General features: G+C 35.8%; 1 pseudogene; it reads left to right on the top strand.

The window, feature by feature from the left end:
- The first annotated feature begins 4,937 nt into the window (after positions 1-4,937).
- On the top strand, positions 4,938-6,383 carry LOC149145886 (polyadenylate-binding protein 8 pseudogene; annotated as a pseudogene).
- Positions 6,384-7,627: the final 1,244 nt, after the last annotated feature.

Genomic DNA, 7,627 nt, shown 5'->3' with positions numbered 1-7,627 from the left:
AGATGGTATTTGGATCCATTTTGGATCATTGAATTAGAAGTTGCAGCATAAAGAGTCAAGACCAAAAATATCAAAGCAATCTAATACAAGTAGGATCACTCTCATATCATCCATGAACTAATTAGATAGAGATTAAACTTCCAAGAAATTAGCTAATAACTCCAAGGATTGTAACTCTAACATAATTAACAAACACCACCTCCATATTAAGTTTAGATCCTAACAATTACATAACAACATATCGAATAAATTCTAGCACGTATTGTGCACATATACTTCAACAGTCTACGTACCCTGGATGATAATTTATGATTGACAATTCAAAGATATTGAATTAGCCAAACATGACTCCAAAACAGAAGAGGAATCAAAAGATGAAGAGTCACAAACTCCAGCTGTGAGAAGATCAGTTTGAGAAAGAAGGCAACCAGAAAGGTATAGTCCATCTACTTTCTGTTCAAATTTTTCTTTATCTATTACTGATGATGATCCCAAAACTATGAGGGAGGCAATAGATTCAGAGGATGGAAAACTCTGGAAAGAGGCCATGGTTGATGAAATGACATATTTGGACAAAAATGAGGCATTGGATCTGGTGGAGTTGTCGGGTAAAAGGAAACCCATTGGCAACAAATGGGTGTTTAAGAAGAAGATGAATGAAAAAGGCAAGGTGGAGAAATACAAAGCTCGATTGGTAGAAAAAGGTTATTCCTAGGTGTCAGGAATTGATATTGGTGAATATTTTTTCTCATGTTGCCAAGGTAGCTTCTATTAGATTATTTTTATTTGTTGTTGATGATTTTGATTTTGAGGTAGAACAGATGGATGTGAAGACAACATTTCTTCATAGGGATTTTGAAGAAGAGATCTACATGAAGAAACCTAAAGGCTTTGCGATGAAGGGTAAGGAATAACTTGTATGCAAGTTAAAAACGTCTACGTATGGGTTAAAACAATGAGCAATCATGTGGTATCATAAATTTGATACATTTATACAGGGACTTGGCTTCACCAGAAGCAAAGAAAACCAATGTGTCTATTTTAAATTATTTGGTGACCATGTTATTTATCTGGTCTTATATGTGGATGATATGTTGCTGGTTGGAATTGACAAAGAAATTATCTAGGATTTGAAGACCCAAATTTCCTTGAAATTTGACATGAAAGATCTTGGTGCTGCAAACTATATTTTGGGCATGGAAATTAAGTGATATCGGGCAAAGAGGAAGATCTGGTTAAACCATAGGAAGTATGTCTAGACAATATTGTATAGGTTTAATATGTAGGATAGTAAATTGATGAAGGTTCCTATTCTTGTAGGTGTAAATTTATCAGTTGAACAGTGTTTGAAGACACAAGAAGAGGAAGAGGACATGTCCCATGTCCCATATGAAAGTGTAGTTGGTCCTGATGTATGCAATGGTTTGTACTAGACCAGAGATTGCACATGGAGTGGGGGTATTGAGAAGGTTTATGTCAAAACCAGGGAATGAGCATTAGAAAATATTGAAACGGGTTTTTCAGGTATTTGCGTGGCACTAGTGATTATGGTTTGTGATACCAAGGAATACCAATATTGGACAGAGTTTTGGACATCTATGGATTTGTTGATGCAGACTAGGTTGGAGATCTAGATCAGAGAAGATATACAATTGGGTATGTTTTTAACATATTTGGAGGTGCAGTCAATTGGATGAATAAGAGACAGTCTGTAGTGGCATTTTCAACTACAAAGGAAGAATACATGGCAACCACTCATGCAGGCAAGGAAGTAGTTTGTTGCAAAGATTGTGTTCAAGCATGGGGTTAGTACAACGAGCTATAAGGATAGAATGTGACAGCCAAAGTGAAATTTTCTTAGCAAAGAACCTTGCTTATCATTTAAAGACAAAGCACATTGATGTTCAATATCACTTTGTGAGGGATATGGTTGAGGACAAAAAGGTGTTGCTGGTAAAGGTGGACATTTCGAAGAATACTGCAGATGCATTGACAAAGTCTGTGAGTGCTGAGAAGTTCTCTTGGTGTAGAGAAACAATGGGAGTTACAGGGCTGGATCAATGACTAAGCTCTCCTGTGCCCCCTTGTGGAAAGAAAACAACAAGTGGGAGAATGTTGGTTTGTGTTATATTATTTCCACAATTACACCACTCGTGGGTGGCTAGCAGTACCCCCTATACATTGCACTGGGCACTAACAAAGGGGTCAGTAGCTCCCCTACATAGGGTCCTGGGCAGCACCCTGGGAATTTTTTTCTGGACCCTATATTAGGTGGGTGGACCTACCTATGGCTTTCTGCATGGCTTTTTCACATGGTTTTGGGCATGATGGTTTTTTGTCCATTGTATTTTGTAGAGCCAGTCAAGGGAACTACGATTATGTTCTAATCAAGGTTAATGTATTGCGGTTTATGGATGCTTCGACATGCATATATATGTATTGTAATATTGAAAGGAATAGAATGAAAAATTAATCTGGTAGTTTCGGTTTTGGGATCCAAGGGAAAATCTCTGTGCATATCTGTTTTATGTTTTATGCTCTTTCCATTGTTTATTTTCTGTTTCTAGAATTCGTATGCAAGTAGTTTCTATATGGTGTTAAAAACCACAATCTCAAGATATCGTGAAACTTATAAAGGTTACGAGAAAAGGTGTACATTTGATACAAGATTGGGGTTTCAAGTGTCCAACTGTTCTTGAGAATCTAGTCAAGAAGGACAATATAGCTGTTGAGGTGGATAAAGCATAGTTGATACTACATACATGGAACTACACCCACCTTAGTGAACAAGTGACCAACACCATAGCTCCTTATGTTTGATTGCATAGTGGCTTAGAGTCCTTGGAACATAAACATAAAGTTCATTATGTGGGTTCACTTGGAGAAATAAGAGGCAAGGATGTCATCATGCAAAAGATAAATAATTTATTGAAAAAATCAAGCAAGCAACAAATCAAGAAGACTTGGAGATCACCAATAATATTATTCTACAATATTCAATTATGCCAACTAAAGTTCACATGAAGTTATCTTGGCTTTGGAATAACATATAGTCTAGCTCCAAATCCATATTATCAGATACTTTAGGGGTAAATATGTGATATGTTGTAGAGCTTCCATCAAAGTTAAAGTTATCGTGACAAACTTTAGAGCATGACACTCCTACATTAGAAATGAACTCCATGCTCAAGCTACTGATTTGTCCTTTTCTCCTTCATGAGGAATTTTTTGTCTTATTAGAGTTTTTTCCTATATAGCCACCATTTTGATGTAATTTTATCTTTTGTTAATAAATGTAATGTAAAAGAAGTCCAAGAGACACATGTGGAATATGAAGAGACATATGACGAATATGAAGAGTTACATAGAAGCCCATAGGTTATGGAAGTCAAAGAGTCATGAAGAAACTCAAGATTCATTACCATTTGTTATAAATAAGCCCTCATAACTCAAGAAAATGGCTTGGACCTAGCTTTAGAGATTTGGCCTTGGCTTCTCTAGTTGTGCATAAGGGAGAAGATCATTCTTTTGGAGAAGCAAGTTGTAGCTTCATGTTCCACTATTGGAGCTAGTGTTTCATCAATGTAACAATGTACTTGGATATTTCATTAGTCATCAAAAGATCGTGGAGCCAACAATCTTTCATGCATGTATCATAAATGTTGTAAGACTATTCTTTAGATGTTTGTGGTATATGTTGTGTTATACATACTAAAGATAATGAAATATTTCATTGCTTTAGATATGGATATTGTTGAATGGGTGTTGTTATGTGTTTATATGCTTGTTGTTATCTTGTGAACTATTTTTAGGTTAATCAATGAATCTTCTCTTTTTTCTCGTGGGTCTCTCTCGGGATAGTAATAGTACTTTTTTATTAGAGGCTTGTTCTTATCTCTCTCGCTTGGAAGCTCCTTTTACACCTTACACTTGATGCCTCACAAAGCTTACATACTTGCTACCCGAAAGTTATGTGCATAAAATCTTGTGTACATTTTGTATCCAAGGCATTCTTTTAAGATCACTCGCAATGGTGGCTGGAGCTTATATATGGATGTGCTACACCAAAAAATGTGAGGTCTAATTGGAACTTCGCATTGGGGAGACACCTTGTATGTTGTCAACATCCAACACTGTCAACCACTCCTTAAGTATCTAGAGGGTTAACATAGCCATGTGTGAGAGCAAGTGATGCTTTTCAAGTTAAGAATAATGGATGATGCATCTGTACAAGCATAGTTATTGGAAAACAAAGGCCAAAATAAAGGTTAGTCAAGTGATTTGGAAGAGAAAGAGCATCAAAAATATTCCAAGGGGAAGAAGAAGAAGTGGAAGGCAGGAAGATAGAAAGATAACTGTAGATTTTAACCCTGCATAGATAATTTCTGCAAACAAATTCTTAATTAAAATAAAAAAGATTCAATGGAAAGCACGCGCATTAACACAAATATTTTATCATGGAAACCCAAAAACGAGAAAACCAACTAGATTTTCCAGACTTTCTAATATTTAAATATTTACCACCACTCAACGCTCAAATTTTCACGCTTTTTCCATTCAATCTTCCATTTCCAATTCAAATGGAAAGGCCTCTATCACGATAATACAGCACCGACGCATGATAACAGTTGGAAAGATCGGCCCGGCACAATACTTTCACCACATCTATCTATATAAATCCACTCCGCTCCACCACATTTAAACAAGTATATCACCACTCAAATTGAATTCAATTGGTGGGTCTGGATTTTTATTTCGATATCTTTAAGGTGGGTCTGGTCTGGATTTTTATTTCGATATCTTTAAGGTGGGTCTGGTCTGGATTTTTATTTCGATATCTTTAAGGTGGGTCTGGTCTGGATTTTTATTTTGATCCAAGGGTCTGGTTTGGAAGCTGTGGTTCAAGAGAAAGCAGAAATAAAAGCAAAGACGCATCAATGGCAGTTGCTGCTGCAGTTACTAATAATGGCAGCCACAATATGCAAGTTGCAGTTACTAATAATGGCAGCCACAATATGCAAGTTATTAATAATGGCAGCGAGAATGAATCAGTACCCAAATCTCTGGGAGTTATTAATAATGAATCAGCAGGGCCCAAATCTCAGAGGGTTATTAATAACGAATCCGTAGGGACCAAATCTCAGGGAGTTTTTAAGAATGGCAGCCAGAAGGAGAAGGAGAATATACCAGTGGGGCCCAAATCTCTGTATGTGGGGGATCTCGAGAGGAATTTTAGCGACGCCCAAATTCAGGAACTCTTCCAACGGGTTGGCCCCATGGTCAGTGTTCGCATCTGCAGAGATGCCTTGACAAGGACTTCACTCGGATACGGCTATGTCAACTACAGCACTGCTGGAAATGCCAGCGAGGCTTTACGTAGCTTGAATTTTACACCCCTTAATGGAAAGCCTATTCGAATAATGTACTCACAGCGTGACCCCAGCATCCGCCAGTGTGGATCCGCAAACATATTTATTAAGAATCTTCACAAAGCAGTAGACAATAAAACCCTCTATCACAAATTCTGTGTGTTCGGACCCATTCTCTCTTCTAAGATCGCAATAGATGATGCATCAGGGCAATCCAAAGGTTATGGATTTGTGCATTTTGAGCAAGACGAAGCAGCACAAAACGCAGTAAAATGTATGAATGGTGCGTTGATAAACGACAGACCTGTTTATGTTGGCCCTTTTATGAAAAAGGAAAAGCGAGAAGAATTAAAATTCATGAAAAAGAAGAAGCCAGAGCCACAACAAACAAAATTCATGAAAAAGCCAGAGTCAGACTCAGAGTCACAACAAACAAATGGAGAAGCCAAGTTTAAAAATGTGTTTGTTAATAATTTACCAGACTCCATGAATGATGAGGATATGAGGAATTACTTTGGAAGGTATGGAACAATTACCAGTGTAGCAGTGATGAGGGATGACGCTGGAAAGTCAAAGTGTTTTGGATTTGTCAATTTTGACAATGCACACAATGCAGCAAAGTGCGTTGAGAGTTTAAATGGCAAGAAAATTGATGGCAAGGAATTGTACGTTGGAAAAGCACTGAAAAAATCTGAATTAAGGGGGCAATTCGGAACAAATCTTTATTTAAAACATTTGGATGATAGTATTGATGATAACAAGTTGAGAGAACTGTTTTCTATTTATGGCACAATCACTTCATGCAAGGTAATGAGGGATTTTCATGGATACAGTAAAGGTTTCGGATTTGTCTCATTCTCATCCCGTGATGAAGCATCTCGAGCTTTGGCAGAAATGAATAAGAAGGTTGTCATAGGCAAGCCTCTTTATGTTTCTTTGGCTCAGCCAAAGGAGGAGAGAAGAGCAAAGCTACAGTCTCATTTCTCTCAATTGCTTAATCCATTGGGCAATTGAAGAAAACGCAGATGATGCAGCCAGAGTTTAAATTGATGGCAATAAATGATGCCTTGGAAAAGCACTCAAGAAATCTGCAAATCTTTATTTAAAACATTTGCATGATAGCATTGATGATAACACATTGAGAGAACCTTTTTCCTTTTATGCCACAATCACTTCATGCAAGGCAACCAGGGATTTTCATGCAAATCTCATTCCCATTTTCCTTTTACCCCATAATCACTTCATGCAACGTAATGAGAGAAGTCCCATTCCCATCTTGTGATGAAGCATCTCGAGCTTTGGCAGAAATGAATAAGAAAGGTGTCCTCCCTAAGCCTCTTTATGTTTCTCCTGCTCAACGAAAAGAGGAGAGAAGAGCAATGTTGCACTCACACAACATTGACACTTTATAGTTATGAACGTTATGTAAAGTTTTTGAGATTATGATCACTATTCAATTCCAAAAAAAATATAAACATATAGTAAGTTAATTCACACAACATTGACACTTTATAGTTATGAAAGTTATGTAAAGTTTTTGAGATTATGTTTCCATTTTCATTTTACTCAGAATTACTCAAAATATTTTAAAAGTAATTATGCTGGAAATTTGTTGATACTTGATAAAGTTTTCATTTATTTTTTTGCAAACTAGTTTTAATGATAAATTATTTTTTTAAAATATTTGTTGAACTCTTCAAATGTCATTATATCAAACTTCACTTTGTACCTCTATGAAGTTGGCTCCATAGTCATAGCTTATAAACGAACATTCAATGATATCACATAGTATTATGATCTCTATCGATGCTTGTATATTTGTAGATGTTAGTTAGGTCAATAAAATATTTATTATTTGATGAATAACATGTATTTATTAATGTGATAATCTGATCTAGGTACTTGGTAGATGCACACTTAAAATGCATCTATTGTGTTTATTAATAATATTATTTATATTATAGATAAATTTCACATCTCTATATATAGATTAAAATCATGGTAATATATGTAGTTACATACACAATCTAATATTTTAATGCTCTCTCTCTCTCTCTCTCTCTCTCTCTCTCTCTCTCTCTCTCTCTCTCTCTATATATATATATATATATATATATATATATACTTAGAAAAGGATTTTGTAGCTTGTATATGTTTATAAATTAAATTTAAATATGAAGTCATAAAATATCATGTTTATGAATATGCATGATTAATATTTTAATTTATATAGTAAAATAGATCTCAAATATAATATC

Source organism: Pinus tabuliformis, chromosome X, assembly GCF_031772625.1.
Source record: "Pinus tabuliformis cultivar Carrire ecotype Pingquan chromosome X, CPIR1, whole genome shotgun sequence".
Lineage (NCBI taxonomy): Eukaryota > Viridiplantae > Streptophyta > Pinopsida > Pinales > Pinaceae > Pinus > Pinus tabuliformis.
This window is presented reverse-complemented; position numbering and strand designations above follow the sequence as displayed.